General features: G+C 46.3%; 2 non-coding genes across 2 annotated transcripts; one reads left to right on the top strand and one right to left on the bottom strand.

Annotated features, from left to right (window-relative positions):
- The first annotated feature begins 2,138 nt into the window (after positions 1-2,138).
- Trnas-uga lies at positions 2,139-2,220 on the top strand. The gene has a single exon. It is a non-coding gene; the product is annotated as a tRNA-Ser (tRNA).
- Positions 2,221-4,256: 2,036 nt separating this feature from the next.
- Positions 4,257-4,338, bottom strand: Trnas-aga. Its single transcript has one exon. It is a non-coding gene; the product is annotated as a tRNA-Ser (tRNA).
- Positions 4,339-9,046: the final 4,708 nt, after the last annotated feature.

Below are 9,046 nucleotides of genomic sequence, written 5' to 3'. Positions count from 1 at the left end.
CCTGGTGTTAGGGGACACTGAGGGGTGGGAAAATAGCCGCCTAGACAAGTTGAGAAGCTCAAATAAGAATGAAAACTGGATATATGACTTTTGGCAGCACCTGCAGGTGTTGCTTAAAATGGAGGCTTGTGGTACACATTCACAATGGAATGTTACTCAGCCATAAAGAAGAATGAAATTCTGGCATTTACTGGTAAAGAGATGGAACTGGAGACTATCATGCTGAGCGAAATAAACTCCCCCAAAACCAAAGGCCAAATGTTCTCTCTGATATGCAGATGCTGACTCACAATGAGTGGTAGTGGGGTGTTCACTGGATAGGACAGAGCAGAGTGACGGGAAGGGGAAATAGGATGGGAATGGGAAAGACAGTAGAATGAACCGGACATAACTTTTCTATATTCATATCTGAATACATGACCAGTGCAACTCCACATCATGTACAACCACAAAAAAGGGAAGTTATACTCCATGTATATATAATACATCAAAATACATTCTACTGTCATGTATAACTAAAAAGAACAAAATAAAAATTTTCAGAAATAAAGATAAACAGGGCTACATTCTTAGTGGTTGCAGGCCTCTGGATTCAATCTCCAATACCCCCCCCCCCCGACACACACACATAGAAGAATTAGTCCTCTTCAAAAGTCTGAGTAGTTAGCCAGACATAATGTTGTACACCTGTAATCCCAGTGGCTTGAAAGGCTGAGGAAGAGGGATCCCAGGTCCAAAGCCAGCCTCAGCAATTTAGCAAGGCCCTAAACAATTTATGAGAACCTGTCAATAAATAAATAAATAAGACTAGGGATGTGACTCAGTGTCTAAGCACTCCTGAATTCAGTCCTGGTACAAAAAAAAAAAAAAAAAAAGTTTGAGCAGTTAGAAACATCTGCACTTCCTGTGTGAATCTATTTCTAATGAGATACTGGTATTTTTTTAAAAAATATTTATGTTTTTGTTGTAGTTGAACACAATACATTTATTCTATTGTTTATTTTTATGAGGTGCTAAGGATCGAGCCCAGGGCCTCACATGTGCTAGGCCAGCACTCTACCGCTGAGCCACAACCCCAGCCCAAGACACTATTTTGAAAACATACCATAGCCGGGCATGGTGGCCCATTCCTGCCATCCCAGCTACTCAGGAGGTAAAGTGGGGTGCAGGGGACTTGGTGACGTAGTTCAAAGATAAAGCACCCCCATTTTACATACCCAATACTGCCAAAACAAAAGAGAGATTATATCATAAGATTATATCCTAGTCCCTTATCCCAGTGACTTTCAAATACTGCATGAAGAAACAAACTGTTATTTCTATTTATTGGTTTACTGTTTTGGTCCCCCTGAGCCCCACCCCAGCCTTGTGGTGTATTTTTCACTGAGAGACAGGGTCTCGCTGAGCTGCCGGGGCTGGTTCTGAGCTTGCAATCCTCCTGTCCCCACCTCCCCAGCCCCGGGGATCACCGGTGTCACCAGCACACCCGGCTTCTTTTTCCTTTTTAAAAGATTTCCAATCAGTTAAGGGTCAGTACTTGTGCAAATTAAAATAGAAATTGTAGATTTAAAATAAACGAATGAATCAGGGAGCCCCGCCCCCTTCCTTCCGTGCGGCCGCGGCGCAGCTCCCCCTGGCGGCCGGCGGGGTGGAGCAGCGGGAGGACGGCTTCCCGGGGCTGCCCTCCCGGAACGTTCCCTCGGTCGGTCCTGGGCCGCGCAGGGCAAGGCCGGCGGCTCGCCCGTCGCGAGGCTCCTGCATCCACTTGCCACGCCGGAGCCAACGCGGGGGTGGGCCTCGCTTCCCTCTCGGGCCTCCCAGGCGGCCTCCCGTCCCGTGGGCGCCGGCGGGTCCGAGGCGCTGGCGCCTCCCGGTGTCTCACGACGGTGACCCGCGAGTGTCGTGCCGCAGCCAAGAGAATCCCCGCTCTTGCCCGGGGCTCTCCGAGTTTCGCCTGTCCCTCTTTCTAGGTCACCTTTTTTCTGTTTGCCGTGGGTTTCTTTTGTCAGAGCTAAAAGCTCTCGGTCACCTGAGACATCATCGGCGACAGATTCAGTGACAACTTTATCAGTATCTCCTGCTGCGAGGGGCGCGCGCTCACTTCTTCAAAACCTCCAGCAGGAAGCGCTGCCGGCCAGGTAGTCGTGGCCGAGTGGTTAAGGCGATGGACTTGAAATCCATTGGGGTCTCCCCGCGCAGGTTCGAATCCTGCCGGCTACGGGTCTTGAAGGCTGCATCCTCATCGTCGCTGCGTGTGAGTCCGAGGGACGTATCCAGCCCCTTTTACTTCTGCTGTGAGGCGGGAGCTCCCTCGGTTGTCCAGGTTGGCCTTGAACTTGGGATCCTCCTAGCGCAGCGCTCGGACGGTGGGATTACACGCGTGTGCGGCGGGGGTCTTTCTCCCTCTCTGTTCCCGCCGTGCTCCAGGCACCGACTTACCACTACTGGGTCGTGTAATCGCCAAAGTCACTTTATTTTAAAGATGAACTGCCGATGACTAGCTCAACACCTCACGGTAGAAATGGTGTCTTCCTTCAACAAGGTTATGAAGGCTCTTTTCCTCAAGGACGACGGGGAACACACTTTTTAGAAACAACTGGTTAGCAGACTATCCCAGTGCAGTTTTTAAGTGAAATGATTTTACACCAGCTCCTATTTATCAAGCTCTTGATATATACATAGGCTTCCAAGGACTCTGAGTGTGTTAATTTGCAACATTCATAGAAAGTAAAAACTGCTATTAACTTCATTTTGCAAATCTGGAAACTGAACCCCACGGGAGTAAAACAGTCTGATGAAGGCCACCCAGCTAGCAAGTGTGAGGGCTGCACTTGGACTCGGTGCTGGTGTCCAGAGCCAGGGAACCGGGCTGCTGGAGAGGGTGCAGCAGCAGGCAGGGGTGCTTCCCTCGCTGCTGCCAGTGGTTGGGAATAATGCCTGCATCACCCTGTTGTTCAGAGTTTGTCTCTGTAGATAAGTCCAAGCTACACATCAGGTGCCGAGGCCGCATGCCTGTTAAGAATTTTATCAGTCCAAGTTTAGGGACTGTCATTCAGCAACAATGAGGCCTTACTGTTTGGGGTCAATAAGAGCAGAGACTGTTATTGCTGCTTCAAATAAGTAGTTTGTTTTCTTCTCAGCCTGGAAACTCCAGAACCCTGGAGTCGGAAAGGTTTGTAAATAGCAGGCAGTGGATGGAAAAGCTAAGTTCCGGCTACCAAGCCCAGGAATAGCATTGAATTCACAGCCAGGAGGAATCCAACACAGAGAACACCAGCAGGGGACTGCAACCAGATTTAGGAGCTTTTCTAATAAATGTCAAAGCAGGCAGAAGCCAGAGACCACAGGGCCAAATTATAAGAGGGAGCAACAAAAAAGACTGAAGGTGGCAGACTAGGAAGAAGTCACACCCTCTCAGGAGAGAGTGAAGAGAAGAGAAAGCATTTTCAGTGGGAGCCTGAATTGTGGAAAAGGCAGGAAGCAGGCAATATACAAAGAAACCAAACAAGAAAGTCTAGACAAATGAAAGAAAAAACATACAAGTGGGACCAAGTGATAAGCAGAGAGGATAGAAGGGGAAAGAAATGAAAGAATGAAGCCACAAAGTAAAACAGGCCTACTAAGTAAGGAATAGTACAGCAAAATCAATGCTTTATGGAATTTTGCTTCATTAAATTAAAAATCTGTTCTTGTCCTTATATTTTTTTTCCCATCTTGGGTAAAACTTTCATAGGAGCAAAAACTTTCCTTAATTTACAAAGGAGAAAGTTACTGTTGATCATTATCAATGATAAGGTCAAAACAGATGAAAAGAGCTGAAGACAATGTGCGTGCTGAACTGTTGGAGAGTGCGTGTGAAGATGCAGTACCGCCTCTACCTTTCAACACGTATGCACTTTTGCAATATGCCTACTTTCCTAGCCATTCTGTTATGCAACCATAGGAAAATTAAACATTAATTAAAAAAAAAATTGCGTCGTCCCGCTCACCTCTACTGCAAGACCAAGCCCCAGATCGAGTCCCGGGCTCGGTAGTGTCTTTGACTTGGGATAGCATTGCTTCGTAATAATGTTGCTGCATGTGCTGTTGGCCCGCACGCAGATGCGTGTGGTGCGTGGAGTGGGAGTCCGCCTCTCCTCTCCCTCCACCGGGGCTGGGCGTCGTCTGCAGAGGACTCTCCTCGGCCCGGAGACTGAAAGTCGAGTCCGTGGGAGGTGCCCACAGAACCCTGGCCGCGCACGTGGAGTAAAACGCGCCGTAGTCGGCAGGATTCGAACCTGCGCGGGGAGACCCCAATGGATTTCTAGTCCATCGCCTTAACCACTCGGCCACGACTACACGCGCCCCAGCATCCCCTAGACCGCCGAGGGAGACTCCGCGAGCAAGGGTCGCCGCTGGACCTGCGCTCGGGCTGTGGATCCCTGGCGCCCGCGGGGGCCCGAGACGCAGCGCCAGGCACGCCACCCTGGAGGCTGCAGTCCAGCCCCAAGCGTGCGCGGCGGAGCTGACGGGCCTCCAGCCCCTGGCGAGGGCGGGCCGGGGGCCCAGGTGGAGGCTGGTGGAGGAGTGAACAAGGGAGGCCGCTCTCCGCCCCAGGCAGCCTACAGTGCGAGCTGCGCCCGACGACCAGGAGCGAGGTCTGCAGGCTGAAATGCTGCTTGAAGCTGCGGGTCACCGGTCGTCCTGGGCCCTTCGGGAGCCCAGATGGCTTCAATTGCTTTTTGTCTACTTCCTGGGACGTCACTTCGCCTAAATACATAAACGAGAAACAGGGACGAAGGGAAGGAGCGGGGAGGAGACGAGGAGGAGGCAGGCCGGAGAGCGGACCTGCAGGAAGCACCCGAAGCAGCGTGCGTATGAATTGTGCGGTAGAGGACGGTCTGTACGCACGCCTATCTCGTCCTTTCAACTCCGTGTGCACATTTTTAACACACCTATATTTATATGTGCATTTGCTCAAGTCATTTGGAATTCTGGTTTCAAGTGAAATTAGATAACAAAGAGACTCCAGGGCTGGGGTTGGCTCGGTGGTGGAGCGCTTGCTTCCTACCCCTGAGGGCCTGGGTTCGGCCCTCAGCACCACCTAGAAATGAGTAAGTAATTAAAGGTATTGTGTCCATCCAGAACTAAAATAAAACAAGGGAACTCCAAAGGCCTTTTGCAATTTTAAAAAATTGCATCAAAGTAGAAAGCAATTAGTGATGTATTTGAATTGAAATTATTAATCAACCGTCTTAGGGTAACAATCAACAGGGACTGGTCTCAACTGCAGTCTTTACTAGTTTGGAAATTAAAAAAAAAAAAAACAGGACAGAATGGATCTCGGTGAAAGAAAAATCAGAATATGGAAGAATCTCACAAATACTGAGTGAAAAAAAATCAGACACAAAAGAATACACAGTACCAAAACAGGTGGAACTCATCTATGTTAGAAGTGGGAAAGAATGTTACTCTTGGAAGACCTCACTCGGAGGGTCCCCTTGCCCTTGAGAGGGGCTTCTGGGATCCTGGTAAAAGTTTTAGTTCTTAATTTGAGTGACAGGTATACAGGGTATAAATTTATGGAGTTGTTGATTTTGTATGCTTTGTGTGTATATGTGTGTGTGTATTAAACATCAGTAAATATTTTTCTTTTGATAAGTAACATTTATTTATTAAACATAAATATTTATCTAACGACACACTAAGATATTATTTATGCATTTCAGTAAAGTATCTGGTTATTACCAGATTCCTAGTCATTGTGCAAAAAGACATTTTAATAAAGCAGGGTAATATTTAAAATATTAATATTTGCATTTTTTTGAGAATTTTCATTCTTTTCTTTCTTTGGCAATCTGAAATAATTAAATGTTAATTCAAGTAAAGTATTAAAAATACATGGGGAGGGGGCTGGGGTTGTGGCTCAGTGGTAGAGCACTAGCCTATGCATGTGCAAGGCCCTGGGTTCGATCCTCAGCACCACATAAAAATAAATAAAGTAAAGGTATTGTGTCCAAATACAACTAAAAAGTAAATATTAAAAAAAAAAAAGGACCATATCATGGACATCTTACCCCGCCTAATTCTTTCTACAAAGCCAGGGCTCACAAATTTATTAAAAAAAAAAAAAAAATACATGGGGGCTGGGGCTGTAGCTCAGTGGTAGAGTTCTTGCCTTGCAGGTGTGAGGCCCTGAGTTCGATCCTCAGCACCCATAAAAATAAAGATATTAAAAAAAAAAATACAGGTTGACACCAAGAAAAAAATTCAATAAGCTTTGACTTTTACTTGCTTAATTATACTTCTATTTAATAAATCTTAACTTTTTTGCAGATAGGTTTTCTTGGTGCTTGGCATACAGCAGGTGCCCAATGTACATACTCAAGGGAACATTATACTACTTCCCTCTTATGTAGAGACCCAATTGATAAAACTAGAGAAGTCACTGAACACAGTAATCTACCTGTTATCCTCAACATTTACTGAATATCTCGTTTGTACAAGGTCTGAAAATTTTCCAAACTCATCTATTGCTGGTTCCCTTTTGCTTCAGTTCTTTCCTCAGTTCACCTCTTTCCTCATGCATTTTACTATAAGCAGCAATGAAAACACCCGACTGTACATTGCACACTTTCATTGGAAACCTCCTTAGCCAAATATTCAAGTTCATCACCTACAAGTTGTTTTCCACCCAACCTTGGTGCACATTTCAGCCAGATCTCTGTAACAAGGGTCACTGTTCATTTTCTAATTATCTGCCCTCATTTCCTTCAAGAACTTAATGAAAGCATTCATATATTTTAACATTCATATATTTTTCAATTAATGGGCTTTATTTTTGAAAAGTTTTAGATTTTTAATTTTTTTTTTTTTTTTTTTTTGGTATCAGGATTGAACCAGGGGGATTCAAACTCCGAGCCACATCCCCAACCCTTTTTTCTATTTTATTTAGAGACAGGGTCTCACTCAGTTGCTTAGGCCCTTGCTGAATTGCTGAGGCTGGCTTAATTACAGGCATGCACCACTGCATCTGGCCAATTTACAGGAAAATTGAGTGAAAAGTACAGATTGTTCTAATATACTCCCTCCCTCCTCCTTCTGGTTTTCTCTTATTAACAGCTTGCATTATAGTGGTACATTTGTTAGAAGTGATAAGCCAGTATGGATAAATTATTCTTACCTAAACATCATAGTTTACATTAGGATTCATGCTTTTTAAAAAACATTTTAGTTTTAGTTGGACACAATATCTGTTTATTTTTATGTGGTGCTGAAGATCTAACCCAGGGCCTCACACGAGCTAAGCGAGCGCTCTATCGCTGAGCCACAATCCTACACCCAGTATTCATGCGTGTGCTGAACATTTTTATGGGTTTTGATAAATATATAATGGCATGTACCCACCACTGCAGTATCATATAGAATAGTTTACTGCTTTCAGAAATCCCTGTGCTCCACCTATTCATCCTTCCTCCAGCCCCCAAATCCATGGCTACCAATGCCTCTGTAGTTTTGCCTTTTCTGGAATGTTATATAGGTGCAACCATACAGTAGGCAGCCTTTCTGATTGACTCCCACAGCTACAAGTACAGGTTACCACCATCTCTGGGAGTTGTAGCATCTTGAAAGATGTGGGCCCCACACATTTGAAAGTCCTAAAAACAATGTTAAGGGTGACAACCGGTATTTTTATAATGGCAAAGGAAAAAAACAAACATCAGACTGTAGGACAGGTGATAAAGTTGTGGTGGGCGGTGAAATGCCTGTTTGTTTCTTTGTTTTGTTTTTACTGAGAAAGCGTCCACTATGGAGCTGAAGCCAATTCAGCCACGTGGTTTCCCGGTGATCACGCAGATTTAAGACATATTGCTTGGAGCAGCAAGAAGGAGTTTAGCAAAAATGATAGGAAAATGGGACACTTTAAAGAGTGGGTCCTCTCAGGGAGGAGTGGGATAGTAGACCCCTTCTGTCCTCCTGTCTTACTGGGAGTCTCAGGGAAGTTCCCAACATCCTGCCCAGGTCCAAACTCTTGACTTTTGACTGAGAGCCGGACTGCATCAGACTTTCAAGGCTCACTGCTCAGTCTTACCGTATGGAGCAGAGTTGTACTATTATGACGGGCTAAAGATTCGAGGTCATTTTGGTCTGCACTGCCAGTTCTAACTGAACTTTGTTCTTACAGATTTTATGGTTAAAAGGCTTTTGCTTCTAATTATCTGAGTCTTGAAATTTGTGTGTTAGGTAGTAGTTAGTAACGAGCAGTGGAAATGCAATCCAATAATTCAGGAGGATCGTGGGGTTTCATTGAATTCCCTTTAATGAACAATCAAGTAACACAGAGAAACAACAGGCATGTTAACTCTTTGAGAATAAACACGTGAAAATAAAGGCTAATTCCCGACAGAGTCTGGGTTTCTCAGTATGTATCAACAGGGAAATTTCCCTAGGAGTGCAGGCAAAAATAAAGTTTGCCCAGTCATTGACCCTAGCACCCACTTTGACAGGATCGCCTTGAAGAAGCGCCCCTTTACTAGGATGGTCCTCAGGACAACGCTGCGAACCAACGAGGGTCAAAAGCTGCCCCTGCTGGACGTGACGGAGGAGTGAATCGTCTGGTTGGCCAGACTGAAGGTGGAACCTCGGTCCCCCGCAAACCTCACTGATGAGGCCTGGAGGAGCACCGTTTCTCTGCTGTCCTCTGCTCGGAGCCGACCTCTCGCAGACGGTTCTCTTGAACCTTACTTTACTTTCACTGACAATAATGCCTCCGGCTGGATTTCCATGTGAGGCTTTAAATTTTCTTCGGCGGACAAGGGGCACAAGAACCAGGGCTGGGCGTCAGCTCCCCGCTCGGGCGCCCGTCCCGGGAGACGTGCGCCCCTGCGGCGCTCCGGGCCTGCGGCGCTTCCGCAGGTCGTCCGACCACCCAGACTGCGCTGAGCGCAAACCGCTTCTAGAAGAAAGCGTGCGGCTAGCGCGGCGGGCAGACTACAGAACTGCCCCCACCGCTCACCGCTCACCGCTCACCTATCAGTTTCAAAATCACGAAGAGAAACGGCCGGCA

Source organism: Marmota marmota, unplaced genomic scaffold, assembly GCF_001458135.2.
Source record: "Marmota marmota marmota unplaced genomic scaffold, marMar, whole genome shotgun sequence".
Classification (NCBI taxonomy): Eukaryota; Metazoa; Chordata; class Mammalia; order Rodentia; family Sciuridae; genus Marmota; species Marmota marmota.
Note: the sequence above shows the minus strand (reverse complement) of the source record. Positions and strands in the feature narration are given on the sequence as shown.